Genomic DNA, 19,874 nt, shown 5'->3' with positions numbered 1-19,874 from the left:
ATGAGACATCCAAACACCCAGTGCTCCAGAGGCTTTGGGTTTGTCTCGTATGTCACTGTGGAGGATGTAGATGCAGCCACAAATGCAAGGCCACACAGGTGGGTAGAAGAGATATGGAACCAAAGAAGGCTGTCTCAAGAAACAATTCTCAAAGACCTTTTGCCAATTTCACTGTGAAAAAGATTTTTGTCGGTGGTATTAAAGAAGACACTGGAAGAATATCACCTAAGAGATTATTTTGAACAGTATGGGAAAATGGAAGTGATTGAAATCATGACTGACCGAGGCAGTGGCAGAAAGAGAGGCTTTGCTTTTGTAACTTCTGATGACCATGACTCTGTAGACAAGACTGTCATTCAGAAACTCCGTCCTGCAAATGGCCACAACTGTGATGTAAGGAAAGCCCTATCTAAGCAAGAGATGGCTAGTGCTTCATCCAGCCAAAAAGGCCAAAGTGGTTCTGGAAACTTTGGAGGTGGTCGTGGAGGCGGTTTTGGTGGGAATGATAACTCTGGTCGTGGAGGAAACTTCAGTGGCAAGGTGGCTTTGGTGGCAGCCATGGTGATGGTGGATATGGTCGCAATGGGGGTGCCTAGAATGGATTTGGTAGTGATGGAAGCAATTCTGGAGGTGGCAGAAACTACAATGATTTTGACAATTACAACAATCAATCTTCATATTTTGGACCAATGAAAGGAGACCTTGGAGGCAGACGCTCTGGCCCCTGTGGTGGTGGAGGCCAATACTTCACCAAACCACGGAACCCCGGTGGCTGCAGCACTTCCAGCAACGGCAGCAGCTATGGCTGTGGCAGAAGGTTTTAATTGCTGCCAGGGAACAAAGCTTAGCAGGAGAGGAGAGCCTGAGAAATGACAGGGAAGCTACAGGTTACAGCAAATTTGTGACTCAGCCAAGCCCAGTGGCGGCAGGGCTTAGCTGCTACAAAGAAGGCATGTTTTCAACAATACTGTTGTGAGTGAGCAAAAAAGCTTGAAGACTGTATTTGTGACTAATCATGTAACAGGTCATTTTAGTTTCACTTCTGTGGAAAGTGAAAGCATTCCAGCAGAGTTTTAATTAGATTTTTTGTACCCATGCTATTGTGAGAATAAGCTTATTCTCACAGAACAGAGGGGGGATTTGAAGCACTTGTTTTTTCCTACAAAATTAAAATTGGTATTAAAATAACAAAGCATGACCATCAGTTGATCACTAGTGACTAATGACATTAGGTAAACCGATCTGTGAGCCGCGCTTAGCTCTTCCAACTCTCTAGCCTTGGTCCGTCTTCCTGTCCAAGGGAGAAACTGGTCCTGTTATGTGACTTTTCTCCCCATCAGTTGGACCAGAGGGTCCCTGGTTTATTCTTTGGGTGTTCTAGAGGGAACAGGCTATGAGGCAGAAGCCTGTCATTCTTCCAAAGTTGTGTAGTTTTTGTATTTTATGCTGTTTTAGTTTGTAACTAGCCCTATAGAAATAAGGTGATTAAAACAGGGGGAAATGTTAGCAGGGCCCAGGTGTTAGAGTTTAGCCTTAATTGATAGGCTTAAGTAATTGAAGCTGTGACTGGATAGACTTTCTTTATCACCAAACCTTTGCTTCTGGAATTTTGCCTAGAGGGTGGCGGCAGGCAGCAGGACCCCAAATTGCTTTTTGGTAGCATAACTACTATTGAATCAAGATTAAAGCATTTCCATCTCCCTAAAAATTATCCTGTGTCTTGTTGTATCATCCTTTCCTCTAGCCCCATAGCCCAAGGCAACCAGTGATCTACTTTCTGTCTCTATAATTTTGCATTTTCTAGAACTTCATGTAGACTTTTATGCTTTGCTTCTTTCACTTAGCGTAATGCTTTTTGAGATTCATTTGTGTTGTTTTGTGTATCAGTATTTTGATCTTTTTTATTGCTGTGGATGTCTGTGACGCGATATTCTAGCGTCCGCATCGTTTAGAGCTGCGACTCAGAACATGGCGCGTTCCTAGAAGCCGCTTTCGGCATCAGTGGGCGGCGGCGCGTGGACTTACAAGCGTGGGGCACGGGACCAACCGATGCCACTTCGTGTTGGACAGTGGAAGCTGGAGAGCCGGGCTATTCGGACTGAGCCAATTGGTTTCCATGGATCTCAATAGTGCCAGCACTGTTGTTCTTCAAGTCTTAACTCAGGCCACCAGTCAGGATACTGCTGTGTTAAAGCCAGCTGAGGAGCAGTTGAAACAGTGGGAAACACAGCCAGGTTTTTATTCAGTGTTGCTGGTAAGTTGCTTAAAAATAGTTATTATTTTTAATAAAATGAGACACTATTCTATTGTTTTAAAAACCTACTTGTGTTGGTGGTTTACTTAGTGAAACTGATCCAAATGTTTGGCTGCCATTGCACTGCCATTTACTAATTCGAGGCATGGCACTTGGAGGACATTTAAGAGATGTTTATTGTTGGGTGAGTATACCCAAGCAGGGTATTGGTAGTATCTGCTTAGAAGGTTACACTGCCAGTTTTCTATTTTAGCCTGTAAATGCTGCCCTCAAGACTGTAAAGGAGGAAAGAGGAAGGACATCTCTAAAATCAGAGAAGGAAAACTCTGACTCCAAAAAACCTCCGCTGCCTTGCGGCATACCTCTTCAGGGGAAAGGCTAAGGGAGTAAACCCCGACAGAAAATCCGGAGCCGGAGTCCCTAAGGCGGTTTGACATTGTAGTCAACACCGGCAACTCCTGCGGCGCACCTGAAGCCAAGCTGTATTGACTTTGTCTTTCCCTTGGACCCTTCAGCTGCGAAGAGAGGGGGGGTCTGCTGCATGGGCAACAGCAGACCCTCCATATCACCTGCCCAGGCTCTGTAGCTTCAGTTTCACTTGAGAGGACACTCCAGCGTCATCGCAAGATGTCGACTCAACACGGGAGGAGACAGATACCGGTTATAAGCTCATCCGATTGGCGAAGGAAACGAGCGCCAGGGGTCTCCTCTAACGGTGGGAGAGGTCATCGCACCTCACTGGACAGCTACCGTCTCGCCATGGCTCGCCTGCCCCACTGGGTGCGTGGGGATCAGAGAGGCGCCTCTCGAAAAGTGGGCCACAAAACACCCGCACCAGTTAATTCCAAGCAAACAACAAGAAAGAAGCCTCCGGCTCTTCGCCTCGCTAGCTGGAACATCAGGACCATGTGCCCCGGACTTACTGCAGACCTTCCGTGGATCAAGGGTGCCAGGAAAACCGCTGTCATCGATAGGGAACTGGCACGACTAAACATCGACATTGTGGCTCTACAGGAGACCCGGTTGGCCGACAACGGAACTATCAGAGAAACCAACTACACCTTCTACTGGCAAGGGAAGTCTCCGGACCAACCAAGACAGCACGGTGTTGGGTTCGCTGTGAAGAACACGCTTGTTAACTCCATAGAGCCACCCACAGGAGGCACAGAGAGATTACTTACCCTCCGATTGTCAACAACTTTCGGCCCAGTCAGCATTCTTAGCGCGTATGCCCCAACCCTCTGCGCCACCACCGAAGAGAAAGAACAGTTCTACCATGCACTGGACGAAGCGTTATCCAAGATTCCCAGAAGTAACGCTCTCTATCTCCTTGGAGACTTCAACGCAAGAGTAGGAGCCGACCACATGGCCTGGCCCACCTGCCTTGGAAACTTTGGGAGAGGAAAGATCAATGAGAATGGTCAGCGACTGCTTGAGCTTTTGTGTCACCACGGCCTGTGCGTGACAAACACATTCTTCAAGTGCAAAGAGATCCACCAGGTGTCATGGAGGCACCCCCGCTCCCGCCATTGGCACCAGCTTGACCTCGTCATCACCAGAAGAACGGATATTGGCAGCACCCTCCTCACCCGCAGCTACCACAGTGCAGACTGCGACACGGACCATGCCCTCGTGGTAAGCAAGGTGCGCATAATGCCGAAGAGGTTGCACCACTCCAAGATGAAGGGTCGCCCACGCATCAACACCAGTTGTGCCAGCAACCCAGTTAAGACCCAGCAATTCATCAACAAGATGGAAGATGCACTCGGCGAGGGAGTGGCGGCAGATGACATTATCGAATCCAATTGGCCACGTCTCCGCGACGCCATATACAACTCCACCATTATTGCTTACGGGAAGAAAGAGCGGAAGAACGCTGACTGGTACGAGGCTCACTGGGAAGAAATGGAACCCGTGATCGAGGCTAAGAGGAAGGCCCTACTGGCTTACAAGGTCACGCCCACTCCCAGTACACTTCAAGCTCTACAGGCTGCCAGGAACAAAGTCCAGAAGACCGCCCGCCACTGTGCCAACACCTATTGGCTAAACCTGTGCAGAACCATTCAGGAAGCCGCCGATATAGGCAACGCACGAGGAATGTATGAGGGTATCAAGAAGGCAACAGGCCCAATCCCCTCCAAGATCGCCCCCCTTAAGTCCAAGACAGGTGAGGTCATCACTGACCAGGAACAGCAAATGCGGCGGTGGACCGAGCACTACCTCGAGCTGTACGCAACGAAGAACACCGTAACAGACACTGCTCTTAAAGCCATCCCAGACCTACCAGTCATGGAGGAGCTAGACACCCCACCTACTGCGGCAGAGCTCGGCAAAGCCATCGACCGCCTTGCTTGCGGGAAAGCACCAGGAAGCGACGGAATCCCTCCAGAAATCCTAAAGAGCGGGAAACCAGTCCTGCTACAGCCGCTCCACCATCTACTCTGTCTCTGCTGGAAGGAGGGTTACATCCCCCAGGATATGAGAGACGCCAACATTATCACCATGTACAAGAACAAAGGAGACCGCAGCGACTGCAACAACTACCGGGGCATCTCTCTCCTCAGCGTCATCGGCAAAGTATTCGCCCGGGTCGCTCTTGCCCGCCTGCAGACCCTTGCTTCCCGCGTCTACCCAGAGTCCCAGTGTGGCTTCAGAGCTGGCCGATCAACAGTGGACATGATCTTCTCCCTACGCCAGCTGCAGGAGAAGTGTCACGAGCAGCATAAACCACTCTACCTCGCCTTTATTGACCTCACGAAGGCGTTTGATCTGGTCAGTCGAAGCGGACTCTTCAGCTTGCTACGGAAGATTGGCTGTCCACCACATCTGCTTGCTGTGGTCATGTCCTTTCACGACAACATGCACAGCACGGTGTCCTACAACGGCGCAACCTCTGAGGCCTTCCCAGTCAGCAGCGGAGTAAAGCAGGGCTGCGTCCTCGCGCCTACACTGTTCGGAATCTTCTTCTCCATGCTCCTCCAATATGCCTTTAAGGACTGCAGCGAGGGTGTCTTCATTCACACCAGATCCGATGGCAAGCTCTACAACCTGGCCCGTCTACGAGCCAAGACCAAAGTCAAAGAGGTGCTCATCCGTGAGATGCTCTTCGCCGACGACGCAGCTTTGACATCACACTCCGAAGAGGGACTCCAGCAGCTAGTCACTTGCCTTTCCCACGCATGCAAGGAGTTTGGACTAGCCATCAGCCTGACGAAGACGAATGTTATGGCTCAAGGCACGGGGACTCCCCCATGCATCACCATCGACGGATACACCCTGGAGGTTGTCAACGACTTCACTTACCTCGGGTCCACCATCTCGAGCTCTCTGTCAGTCGACTTGGAGGTCAACCGGAGAATCGCCAGGGCAGCCACAGTTATGGCCAGACTGAACCGGCGAGCATGGAACAATTCCAGCCTCACTGAGAAAACCAGACTGCGCATCTACCAAGCCTGCGTACTCAGCACTCTCCTCTATGGCAGTGAGACGTGGACCACCTACGCAAGGCACGAAAGGAAACTCAACAGCTTCCACATGAGGTGCCTGCGACGCGTCCTGCATGTCGCCTGGCAGGATAAGGTCCCCAACACCGAGGTGCTGAAGCGAGCCAATATGAGCAGTTTGCATGCAGTTCTTAGCGAGAGACGCCTCAGGTGGCTCGGCCATGTCAAAAGAATGGATGGATGCAGGCCGTATCCCCAAAGACCTCCTCTACGGCGAGCTAGCAGAAGGCAAGAGGATGACAGGGCGCCCAAAACTGCGGTTCAAAGACATCTGCAAAAAGGACATGACACAATGCTCCATCAATCTCAACACATGGGAAGTTCAAGCAGACGACCGCCTAGCCTGGAGGCTTGCGGTCAGGCAAGGTACGTCACGTGCAGAGGCTGCGCGCAACGAGGAGGCGGCCCAGAAAAGATCGAGGCGGAAGCAGCGTCAGCAGCAGCAACAACAGCCATCTGCCTTCACCTGTACCAAGTGCGGCAGGGATTGTCACTCCCGAATCGGACTGCACAGCCATTCTCGGCGGTGCAGATAGACTCTCAAGAAGCTACGCCATCGTCTCTCGAGACGGACGGCTGCCGACGACCCATGCTATTGATTGCTGAATGTAATAGTTTAATGATGCTGAGTAAATGTGTCCTTAAAATTTAAAAAAAAGGAAAACAAGACCCTTACATATGCTGCTTACATGAGACTCACTTCACATCAAAAGACACAGACTAAAAGAGATGGAAAATACACTTTGTGAAAATGAAAACAAACATACAAAAAATCTGGGAAAGCAATATTTATACCAGACAAGATAGACTTTAAAACAAAGGCTATAACAAGAGACACAGAAGGATCCAGCAGTTATCTGAAGAAAACAAAACACAAATACAAAAAGATACATGCATGCTTATACTCAGTGCAGCGTTATTAATAATAGCCATTATAAAAGCAACCTAGGTGTCCATCAGTAGATGAATGGATAAAGAAGGAGTTATACACACACACACGCATGCACACAGTGGAATATTATTCAGTATGAAAAATAGTAAAAGCTTCCATTTGTGACAACATGGATAGACCTAGAGGACATTATGCTAAGTGAACTAAGTCAGAGAAAGACAAATACTCTATCATTTCACTTATGTGTGGAATCTGAAAAATGAAACTAATGAACAAACAAAACAAACAGACTCATAGATATAGAAAACAACCTGATAGTGGCTAGAGGGTTGGGCAGTGAGGGGATGGGCACAAAGGTGAAGGGGATTAAGGGTACACACACACTTATAACATGAATAAGTAACAGGGATATAAAGTAGAGCATGGGGAATATAGTCAAATTACCACAGTAACTTTGTACGGTGATAGATGGTTACTAGACTTATCAGGGTGATCACATTGTAAGTTATATAAATGTCAAATCATGATTCCTTACACCTGAAAATAATATAATAGTTGTGTGTTAACTATAATTAAAAAGAGATTTACATTCTTGAATTTAAAGAAAAGAAAACAGAGTCCATGAAACTCGGATTATTTTGATATGATCTATTTAATACCCAGCATGAAAAGAACTCCTACAATAACAAAAATACAAGTGACCCAATTAAAAATGGGCAAAGAACTTGGGATATTTCTCCAAAGAAGTTATACAAATGGCTAATAGGCACATAAAAAGATACCCAATATCTTTAGTCATGAGGAAAATGAAAATCAAAACAATGATGACAAATCACTTCTTAACTACTAGAATGGCTACAATCAAAGAAAAACGTGGAAGACAATGTGTTGGGAATGTAAAACGGTACGGCTGCTGGGAAACAGCCCTTTAAAGAGCTCACATAGAGTTACCATATGGTCCAGCAATACAGTTCTTGGGAATATACCCAAAATAATTTAAAATAGGGATCAAAGCAGTTATTTGTATGAAAATGTTCATTGCAACATTCTATGCAATAGCAAAATGGTAGCAAACCAAATATCTGTCCATCAACAGAAAACTGGATAAATAAAATATAGTATATGCATATAATTCAAATATTATTCAGCCATAAATTTGAATGAAGTTCTGATGTACCTACAACATGGATGAACCTTGAAAATATAAGTGAAATAAGCAAGACACAAAAGGCCAAATATTGTATGAGTACTTATATAAAATGTCTAGAATAGGCAAACTCAAACAGACAGGAAGTAGTTTCAAGGTTACCAGAGGTTGGGAGGAGGGAAAAATGGAAAGCTATAGTTTCACAAATGCAGTTTCCACCTGGGTTGATGAAAATTTTGGAAAAAGACAGTGGTAATGGTTGCACAACATTATGAATGTAGAAATGGCACTGAATTGTACACTTACAATAGTTTAAATGGCAAATTTATTATTACATATATTTGCTACAATTTAAATGTATATTACAAAATATATGTATATATTAAAATGTGTGTGTGTGTATGTGTGTGTGTATTATGATGCCATCTACAAGCAGTGACAGTTTTTCTTCTTCCTTTCCAAACTGGGTGCCTTTTCTTTTTTCCTGCCGAATTGCTCTGGCCAGGATTGCCATTATTTTGTTGAAAATAAGTGTCAAAACTGAGCCACCATTGAGCATAATGTTAGCTGTGGGCTTGTCATACATGACCTCTATTATGTTGAGTATGTTCCCTCTATACCCATATTTGATAATAAATTTTGTTGAATGCTTTTTCTACATCTATTAAGATTATTATATAATATTTATCCTTCATTTTGTTAATTTAGTGCATCACATTGACTGATTTGTGAATATTGAACCATCCTTTCATTCCTGGAATAAATCCCCTTGATCATGGTGTATGATTGTTTCATTTAGGCTTGCTAATGTTTTATTGAGGATTTTTGCATCTATGTTCAGCAAGAGTATTGGCCTAATGTTCTTTTTTTGTGCTATCTTTGTCTGGTTTTGGTATTAGTAATTCTAGCTTCGCAAAATGAATTTGGAAGTTTTTCTTCCTCTTCTAACTTTTCAGGAGAATTTGAGAAAGATTGGTATTAGTTCTTCCTCAGATGTTTGGTAGCACTCACCAGCAAAGCCGCCTGGTCTGGATTTTTGTGTGTTGAGAGGTAATCTCTTCACTAGTGATCAGTCTGTTCAGATTTTTTATTTCATCATGATTCTGTCTTTGCAGATTGTATCTGTCTAGACATTTACTCGTTTCCTCTAGGTTGTCCAATTTATTGACATATAATTGTTCATTGTAGTCTTTTATGATACTTGGTATTTCTGTGGTATCAGTTGTAATGTCAATATCATTTATCTTTTCAAAGAATCAGCCCTCTATTGTCTTTATAGTATCTATTTCATTTATTTCTGCTCTAATCTTTGTTATTTCCTTCCTTCTGAAAACTTTGGGCTTTGTTGTTCTGTTTCTAGTTCCTTGAGGTATAAAGTTAGATTGTTTATTCTAGAGCTTTCTTGTTTACTGAGGTAAGCAGTTATTTCTACGGACTTCCTTCTTAGAACTGCCTTTGCTGTGTTGTACAAATGCATTGGCATAAAAATGAATATATTAATTATGACAGAGTAAAACATTTTCCTCCCCTGAACAGCTCATGTCGTCTTCTGATTTTAAAATAAAGTACTTTCTTGAGCCCTGTTAAAATAAAAAACAGAGACCAACCTTGAAAATTCCCTGAGCAGACAAAACCAGTTTAATCACACAAGCAAAGCTTAATTTAGCTAATTTTTCAAGGCCAGCCTGACCTGGGTCCTTTCTCGCTTATGCCTTTGAAAGTCAGAAGCAACACTTACACTGTTTCCCACGGTGGACGTGAGATAAGCACCAGCCGATTCCCTGTCTTTTAGGGAAATTATAATCCTGTAACCAATCACTGCTTTAAGAATAAGCCGTCACTGCTTTCTCACTAGGTGAGCTACTTTATAACACTGTACCCCAGAGCCTCATTCCATGTTTTGATTTGGGTGCTCTGGTTTGCAAACTGTCTTTTTTTGATGTGTGCACCAAGTTTTACTAATGACTACTTAGTGATTCATTGGTTTTACTTCTGTTATTTCTGAACTTTGGATAGTCCCTAAAAATACCGTGAACTCTAAGCACTGGGCCTTCTGTACCAAGTGGATCAAGTTAGCCTTGGTCTTTTCGTCTTTGTGTCTCTACTTCCCAGTATGAGCCCAACCAATACTCAATACATTTTTGTTGAATAAGATTAATATTCTAGACTGGCCCACTCCAAAATGTTGTTTGAGAACCAAATGAGAGAGCAGTTTCAGAAGCAATTTCTAAACTGTGAGTTCTATACTAATACAATGGCTTTGGGGAGGGGAGGGAGATGTTCACTTGGGGAATGGCATTCAAACTTTCCTCCAGAGGAGGGAAAATGCCAGCCCGCTGGCATCATTTAAAGGCAAAGCAAGAGAAAATCAAAGACAATGTTTGCTCCTTGCAAGATTTTACGAAGACCTGGACTTGAGTGGTTCTTGCCCCCGGACTTGGACAGCCGTCAGGAAAATCAGCAGGACTCGAGAACAGGCATATGTCAAGGCCCAGGCAGCATCAGACTGTGATGGGGGTGCCACAGGCCTCACCCACCAGATGGCAGTATGTCCCCGGGGAGCTGACAATTAACGACTGTTCTGATTCCAGAACAGAGCACTGTTTGTTTGGATTATTGATGATAATTGTTCCTCTCATTATTTAATGAGGTTTCTTTTTTTAATCAAGAGCCAAGAATACAAAACTGAGTGCATTATGATGGTTTTTGCCTACTATAAGACTGCAGTCAAGACATGCAAATAAAATAGTGATGTTTATTGACAGTCACCACACCCAAATTGAATCATCATCATCGTCAGAAATTACAAAATACCATTGGTATCGACTTTTCATTGAGTTGACCTTGGTGAAACTCCTGAGTCTTCTGGATGGAACCTGATTCATTGGATGAAGCTGTAAATTGTGTGGGTGCAGCCTGGGATAACATTCATTCCAGAAGTAGCGAGAGGTGGAGACAGGCTGTGGTGTTAGAGGCCTTGCCCTGCACCAAGCACAGGGCCCAGCCTTCCGTCGGCAGCTGAGGACTTGCAGAGAACTCCTGCCTGGCTCATCGCACTGGCAGGTTGGCTACGGTTACTATAGCAACCTTCCACAGGCTGGGTGACTTAAGCAACAAAAATTTATTCAAGATTAAGGTATCAGAAGGTTGATTTCTTCCAGGACATCTGTGCATGGTTCACAGATGACCACCTTCTCCCTTGTTTTTACATGGTCTTCCCTCTATAGGTCTCTGTGTCCAACCTCTTTTTCTTATAAAGGCATCAGTCCAATTGGACGAGGGTTCATTCTAATGACTTTATTTTAACTTAATTACCTCTTTAATGACCTTATCTCCAAATATAGTCACATTTGAGGTACTGGGGATTAGGATTTCAACATATGAGTTTTGGGGATACACACTCAGCCTGTAACAACACCCAAATTCTCATCCTGGTTGTCCCACTGACTAACAAAGCAAGTCATTCTCTGGACCTCAGGCTTATTGGCTATAAAATAAGGTTGTTGGATTATGTCATCTCTGTGGTCTACAGGTCTATGATCACTATGATCAGTACAAGTGTGAATTTTGCAAGACCAGGAGCAGGATGATTTACAAACCAGCCACAAAGGACAATTGTCTCAGTGCCACATGGGTGTTTCTATTATACTCTTGTATACATGAAAACAGCCTTCTTCAGCTTATGGATGCCACCTGCCACACCTACACAGGCTCTCGGGCTTTTAGGACAATATCAGAACAAAACACAATAAGAATGCATTTTCTCCATGTACATGGGTAATTCCCCTTTTATTGCATCTTTGAAAAAAAAAAGTACTTAAAGATCCCACAAGCAGTCAGTCCATTGGTAGGTTTTCAGTCATCCCATTCTCTGCCAGGAGTCCTGGCCCATGCACATGACACTGTCTCTGTGTGGGTTCTTCTCTCGGGCACCTACCCCTGCCCTATTTCTTCCTGGCCAACAACTACATCGAGACTCGATTCAAACGTTACCTCTTCCAAAAACCTCCCAGGCCTTCTCAGGGGGCATTACCTGCTCTTCCCTCTGTGCCCACACAGCACATGGTGACCTTAGCTGTGTTAATAATAATAGCTACCAGCATGCGTACAGCACTTACTCTATGCCAGGCAGAGGTCTACAAACTTTATGTATAACAGCGCATTCAATCCTCACACCTACCCTATGAGCAGGAATGATACTGTTATTATCCTCATTTAACAGATGAAGAAACTGAGTTAAAAAGAGGTTAGTTAACAGGACCAAGTTGGGCATCCAGTTATGGAAAGCTGATTCTGCTCCTCAATCCCAGGGAGGTTTTACTGAGGAAAGAGACATTTTCCAGAGAAAGAAGGAGAAAGTGTATTTTATGGAGAGAACTACAGCTTAACCACTTTCTCTTGAAGGAAAGAGACCCAATTCACAACACATTATCCTACCAACTGACTAGGAAAAGAAATACAGTAACTCAATAACATTAGTCTTAGATTCAGTTCAGGATCTGCCATAGCAAAGAATTTTTAAGCCCAGGACTCTGGGTCGATGGAGGAAGAATCGTGAGCTGGGTGGGGAAGGCCTTCTTCCCTCCTGCCCCTGCCGCCCCATGCCGGTCCTTCAACAACCTCACTTTAATGATTGCTCTGGCCCTTGTGCTCTCATTGCGCCCTTGGGCTTTCCAGGATCCCTCCTCTTTCCCTATTTTTCTACCTAATTAAACCTCCCAACATGGCTTGGCCTTTCCCCCAAACCTCCCATTTTCCAGATGCTGCTCTTTGTACTTTCATTGACATCAACCTAGGCTGCCCCATCCTCTGCTTTCCCAGGGCTACATTCTTGGAAATCTGCAGTCTATTGTGGCAGCATCTGAAAAATCCACGTGCCATGAGGGTGCATCACTAGAAAAAGACAGCAGGTGGCAAGGGAGGGGGATCCACAGGCTACTCTGTCCTGCAGAGACTGGTGGGCAATTCCTGGAGCTCCCCTTGTTGGGATTATTAATGAACAGGGGTGGTTTCAGAGGAGAGATCTCTCACATATACTGGTTAATATGAAGAAATAGTTAAAGAGAGTCACCAGGGCAATGAGCATTAGAAAAACTTACCATCTAAAAGAAAATTCTAGGAGTTAGAAATGTTTACCATGGGAAAGAAGAGACTTAGGAAACCAAATATCAATAGAGGAAGAGGTATTGGACTTGTAGTTGTGACCCCAGAGGGTGAAATAGGAAAAATACTTGGAAGTTATAGAAAGGCAGATTTCAACTTCATGGGACAAAAATCTCTTAAAAAGTTAGAAGCATCTGTTGGTGGAATGGGCTGATCTATGAGGGCAGACGCTTGCCTTTTGCTGTGGATAATCAAGTAGAGACTAATGAATCACACTGAGAAATTTTTGAACTTTGTTCAATAACCATCCATCCAACCCCATCTATTGCAATGACCAGGTGGCTTGGTTGGTTGGATTGTTGTTCCATGAACCAAAAGGTTGTGGGTTCAATCCCCAGTCAGGGCACATATTTAGGTTGCAGGTTCGATCCTTGTTTGGGGTGCGTACAGGAGGCAACCAAATGGTGTTTCTCTCACATTGATCTCTCTCTCTCTCTCTCTCTCCCAGACCCCTCCCTCTCTCTCTCTCTCTTTCAAAATCAATAAACATATACTTGGGTGAAGATTTTTTTAAAACACAAAACACCAAACACCATCTATTGTCAAGCACTGGGCTAGCTTTTGGGATGTAAAGCTAATCAGTTACCATGATATTTTTTAAAATCCCGCAATACAGTGAGGCCATGATAAGTGAACCGAATATAGAGTGGGACCACTGTATTGTCGCCATTGGACAGGGAAAAGATATCAACAAGGAACAGCGTTACACGTAACCCATAGGTCACTGGCTTCATCAGCCTGTGATAACAAAATAAAACCTAACTTATTTTTTATATACCAAAATTATTTCAGCACCCACCTCACCCACCTAAATTCCAGAAACAGCCTCCTTTAAAGTGTCTCTCCAGTTATTTCTCAGTCTCCTAGAGTAAAGCCTTCTTATCTGGCCAAGAAGGGAAAGGAAAGGCTGAAAAACAGAAAACCAGTCAATCACTACAGAGCAAGCTCTAGAAGCACCTACCATCCCAGCTGGAGGGGAAGCCTGTTTTGGAACTTGGTGTGAAATTGGACAGACTGGGTGCTACTGGGTGAGGCTCACTGGGAGACTTGGAAGGTGGCGAAACATTTCAGAAATTAGTGGCTGAGTAGATGCAGTTTTGACCTGGAATTGGGTTTGTTACCTGGATCCCAACAGGAAAGGGCCCAATTTGCCCCCAAAATGGACCAAGAATGTTGTCAGCACTGCCGGAGAAGAGTTTGGAAGTGAGAAGGGTACCTGTGTGATGTAAGCTGTATATAGCAGACTGTCTCCAAAGCCAGGGACAATCATCGATCTTTCTGTACACCCTGAAATTCTTCTCATTTTTTTCTCCGTGTACTTAAAAATTTTTCTATTTATTGATTTTGGAGAGAGAGAAATGAAGGTAGAGAGAGAGAGAGAGAAACATGAATTCATTGTTCCATTTATTTATGCATTCATTTGTTGATTCTTGTATGTGCCCTCACCGGGGATCAAACTCACAATCTTGGGGTGTTGTGATGACACCCTAACCAACTGAGCAGCCTTCCAGGGCTTGTGTAGTTCTTAACAGAAGTGCGTTGATGGTGCCGTCCTGCTAAGGGTGGCTATAGGAGAAGATGAAGAGAAAGACCATGTCTGAAAGTCCAAGGCTAATGAGAACCAATCTCACCAGAGAACGCCCTACCAGAGGCCACGTCCCAGAGTCTGCTGTTGGAGGTTGCTCCTGGCTGCTGAGTCACATGAGTTGATGAGAAGTGGGACAAGCTATCCTTCCCAAGTTCATGAAACTCAATGGTTAATTAACACAACCTCACTGCCTTGGGCCCTGTCTGCATTTTTCCTACTGGCATTTACTCACTTTCACAGCTCAAACATGAGCCTAAAGGCCAGCATCGCCTCTGATTTCCCTTTCCAGTCCCGGCATGTCTCCTGGGTCCAGATGCTGACCCAGAACAGATGGGATTCCTGCAGCAGAAGTGACCCTGAGGCTCCTTAGTGATCTGGAGGTGGGGTTTTATTTTACTGTTTGCACTGCAAACAGGATGACACAGACTTCATGCACAGCAGAATAATAAACCTCACGGAAATGCCAAGAAGTCCTTGAGGGAGAAAAAGAACCTTAATTCTGGGAGAAAAGGCGAAATTGTAATAACGATTCCACCCCCAAAGAAACCACTTAGAGAAGTCAGATGATTTTCTGACACAGAGATGCTCAAGCAAAGCGCTGCCAAGCAGAATGAATGCCAAAAGGAGTCCCTTGAATCAGTCAATATTGCAACATTAATATCCAGATGGCTCTCTCTAGGACAGACAAACGTTATTGGACAAAGAAGTGGGTAGCAGGGAGGGTGAGAGAGACAACAACATTCACACCAGGCAAGGGAAGGGAAGTCTGCATTTAATTTTAAACTGTCCTCCTGGGCTCCCCACTACGTGAGCCCACCAGAGAACAGAGGAAAATAGTGGCATTGTGCTGCTGTGACTGTGTGTGTTCTCGCTCCAGCACTGTTTATCCAGTTCGCCTCAGGGTGGTGTGTTCCAAACGGGGTCCAACCGCTAGTTCTTCTTCAAGATGTTAATCTATGCTATTGCCGGGGACAAGCGGAAGGGATGTCCTGTGATCAAACTATTCCAGAAACACTGGATTTATCAATATTCTAAATGTTGGTTTCCTGCAGGATTTCTGGGCTGCTGTAAGCTGCTAATGGACACTGGGACTTTCCAAACTGGGAAATCGGTGGCATTTCTTAAATTTAGATGAACAGATACTACTCGTGGAGTGCTTTCTGGTCCTCCTGTTCTAAAGACTGCTGCCATAAACCTTTTCAAAAGCAGTATTTTACCCATGTATCTGACCTGGCATTCAGTCCTGAGATCTCTCAGATGTTTCTATTCCTTCCCTTGCCACCCCCACTACCCCAAACCTAGCAGCAGCTTCCTGGCTGGGCTGCCCAGGTCAGGTTCTTCGAGCTGAGTTCTATTCTGTTCACTACTGACTGCCTTACCTTCACCAAGGCCAGTCTAACTCCTCCATCAGCCTTTGAGAACTTACACAATCTGCACCATACACCGTTACTCTTACCCCAAGTAAGAATGAACATTTCTTGAGTTCTCATTACGTGCATAGAATAGTTCAAAGAACTTCATATATTAGCTCATTCAATCCTCCCATGACCTTGTGAAGTAGGAGCATTCTTTTAAGATCTGTCAAATGGGTAAACCAAGATAGAAGTTTAGTAACTAGCCCAAGGTAATATAGCTACTAAGCAGTGGGACTACAGTATTATTGACCCTGAGAAGTAATATACCTGGCCAAAAGGACTCCTTGTGGCTAATTGGGCTCAAATTCATAATCAGAGTCTAGCAGTCATTGCCAATAGAAACTTCTCACAGGCTCTGCATTTCAGGGAAAAGCCACAGATTGAATAGCCCACCTCCTGCACTGTGTTGCTGCTCTCTGAGCCAACCCTTATAAAGGACTTCCTGGAATCATCTTTCAACCAATGGGCTTAGACCTGCCTCATCCAATTGGAACAGTACAGCTATATCTTCATTTGCATCTTTGCTGAACAATCAGAGCAACTCCATAAGGGCAATCAGAATGTGCGATTCTGGCCAATCAGGACAATGCTATTTGAACCAATCAGACTGTGTAAATTTGCATTCCTCATTTGCATAGAAATGGGCCTCCCTTTTTGTTATTGATCTCAAGAGGTTTGCTGCTTGCAGAGAGGTGTTCTATCCAAGAAGAGCCGTGGTTGTCTTTAGGTTGTTTTATTTACCTGCAGCAAGTAAAGGAGATGTGATTCACATCCAAAGCTCTGTCTCCCTGAAGGGAGGCCTAGCCATTGTTTGTATACAATATTTGGTTAATTACATGTTGATTTTTTGTGTTTGCAGTTGGCTACACTTATCTGTTGGGTCCCTGTCAAGCTCATCCTGTTTACAGCTGCGCCTACAAAATGCTGTGCTATTTTAACAAGAATAGCATTTAGTAAGAACTGCCCAGACCTTGAGACCCTTACCCAATTCAACACTTTGTTTCCAAAGAACGTACTTTTAGTCCAAAGACTGCGTTTCCCCATTTTGCAAACTGTTCACCTGAATCAAGTTTCTCCCCTTTCTGCACTCCAAATTGGGGTTTCTGTTGACATCAGATGGTGGCAGCAAACCTTTGTTGACGGTATGTGCTTCTGCAGTCCAGCTGCTGACCAAGACGTTCTCATAGCCACCACTCTGCCGGCCTCTGCAATCTGCCTGTCTGTCTCATTTCTACTTTTGCATGAAGTGCTCCCAGCCTGGCATGTCCTCTCTCCCCTGCCTCCTTCCAATGTGAGTGTGGGAAGACTGGATCAGACCTCCGGGCTTAAGTAAACTATGTGAAGGAGTTTGGACTGTGTCCTGGCGGCAACTGGGAACCACCAGAGGATTTAGGAAGGTGTCTGATGGGATTCGATCTGTGCTGTTGATCTGAGCTGTCTCTAGAGAAAGAGCACAATATAGATTGAGTTAAGTTTGACAACATCAGAGATAGATAGGGGTTAAGGCTAACACATATAGCACGTAAATGAAAGAATTAATTTAATTCTCACAACCCTGTAAAGTCAGTGTACTGCTCTCATCACCCATTTTATAGATGAGGAAACTGAGGTTCAGAGAGATCAAGGCACTTGCTAATGATACCTGGCAAGAAAGTGGTAGCACCAAGATTTGAGCTGAAATTGTTTATTTCTAAAGTGATTCTTTCTTAATATTTCCAAAGTGATCCTTACTACCTTTCCTGAGCATTTTGATACTGTTCTGTCAACTTTTCTCTGTGCTCAAAATTGTCGAGAACTGTCTTTGTTTGGACCAGAAGGGGGCAGACTTGACGCAGTGAACCTGTGAGGAGGCAGCCGCAGGTGAGCCACTTGGGGGAGCCTTCGCGATGGAACGCAGGCAGGTGCAGACAAGTGGCCACATTTGAGAACCATCCAGGACGGGGACTCCACAGGGACTGTTGTTGGAAGAGGTGTGAGGAATAAGGGAGAAAGAAGAACCGGGACTCAGCCCCCGTGTTCGGGTTAGTAGATCGGGTGCCACTCCCAGCTCTCGCTGCTTTGTGCAGGGACTGGTTGGTACAGCCGCCTCCTGGAACCAGTTCTTCAACCTGATTTCTATTCTGCACACTGCGGACGACAGCCTGTCTTTACCAATGAAGAATCAACTTGGAATATTTACAAAGCATCCCATTATTACTTTTCTTTTTCAATAGAAATCTAAATTACCAGGAGATATATACTGTGCACCAAACTCAGGGCTAGGATTAGATACAATGGATGGAGACACGGATAAAGGTATGAACATCAAAACCCGACTCTCAGAAACCCCACCCCACTGACACCTTAGAAGGGCAGTGGGAGGAACAGTTGGTTGCACGGTTGCCTGCTCGTGATCTGAAGAAGAAAGGAATTCTCTCTGCCCCCAAAGAACCCCCTGTTGGTGCCTGAAAATCACCATTTGAGAATCCATAAAACCAGAACTTGGAGCTCATGTAACCAAACATTCTAATTTTTCATGTGAGGACACTGGGCCCAGAGAGATTCTGTGGCTTGTTCAGCACCACACAGCTTATTACTCTCTCTCTCTCTCTCTCTCTCTCTCTCTCTCTCTCTCTCTCTCTCTCTCTCTCTCTCTCTCTCTCTCTCTCATTTTCTTTGATAATGGAAATACTGGAGGGAAGGAGAGGTAATACTCTGACATTCCTAGGACCTTGGAATGAATTCCTGAGAGGTTTTCCTCTTCCCAAAGAAGGATGCATAGAGAGCTTTGCTTCAGAGACCATGGATACCACACAGTGAGAATTCCTTTTTCCATAATGAGCAGCTGGGTTGGTGCTCCTGGTTCTTTCCCAGGTTGCAGAGGGTCATTGTCCTCAGGGACATCATTGATGCTCTGTCCAACTATTTGGGAGACAGTCTGTAGACCTCTTTTAAACATCCAGGGGGTCCAGCTATGCCTTTGTACAAGCAGATGGGCCTCATGTCATTGAGTCATAAATCTTTACCAAGGGGGATCTCAATCTAATCCAGCTCCCTGACATGAAACAAGATTTAATTTTTCCTAGTTTTATAGATAAAGACCTGAATCCCAGAGAAGTAAACCAACTTGCCCCAGGTCATATCACTAGTAAAGAGAACAATCACCTAAGGCTATTACTTACTTAGAATCCTAGAGATATAGAATGTCAGTGCTGAAGTGATCTTGTGGCCATATTTTCAGAGCCCAAAACTAGGGCACTTAGCTTGACAAACCCAAGTGAACTGACAGGGACAGCAAACAGATTATTTGAGTCCGTGCTGCCCCAGAAATGGGGATTCATGGCTGTGGTTCTTAGAGACCAGGCAGTCCAATCTCCCTCGTTTCATAGTTGAGGCAACTGAAGCCCAGAGAGAGGCTCCCTGACTCGCCGGAGGTCGTAGGCAGAAATATTTTCTGTTTTCTCAACTCTCAAGGTTGAGTCAACAGGGTGTAGGAGGCAGACGACAAGAAGGGGCCATTGTTCCAGGCCGCTTTTTCTCGAGTGGACTGACCTAACCCCACAGCCCTGTGCTGGTCCAGAATGGGCGGGGCTGTCCCCTAACCACCAGAAAAACAACAGTAGAAGCCAGATAAAAGTCAGGGCTTCAGCTCCCGCAGACCTGGGTAGCTAGGCCAAGAGGAGACTAGAGAGCTAAAAGTAGTTTTCCTTCAGGGGGGCATCATTCTGTGGAAAGTAGATGATATTTTCTAGGGTTTTCTTTTTCTTTCTTTTCTTCCCTCCGAAACAGGATAGTAAAATGACAAGATATAAGCTAAGAACCCCCTCTGGGTTTCTAAATTCTAGTGTAAATCAAGGAAACCAGTCAGACTGACAAGTACTTAATAGGAATCTACGTAAGCCCTGTAATGAGCGAAGCACTATAAATATTTAT

The 19,874-nt window shown here is 44.8% G+C and overlaps 1 pseudogene; it reads left to right on the top strand.

The window, feature by feature from the left end:
- LOC149997270 (heterogeneous nuclear ribonucleoprotein A1-like) lies at positions 1 to 824 on the top strand (annotated as a pseudogene).
- Positions 825 to 19,874: the final 19,050 nt, after the last annotated feature.

This window comes from Furipterus horrens, unplaced genomic scaffold (genome assembly GCF_987537825.1).
Source record: "Furipterus horrens unplaced genomic scaffold, mFurHor1.1.pri manual_scaffold_11, whole genome shotgun sequence".
Classification (NCBI taxonomy): Eukaryota; Metazoa; Chordata; class Mammalia; order Chiroptera; family Furipteridae; genus Furipterus; species Furipterus horrens.
Note: the sequence above shows the minus strand (reverse complement) of the source record. Positions and strands in the feature narration are given on the sequence as shown.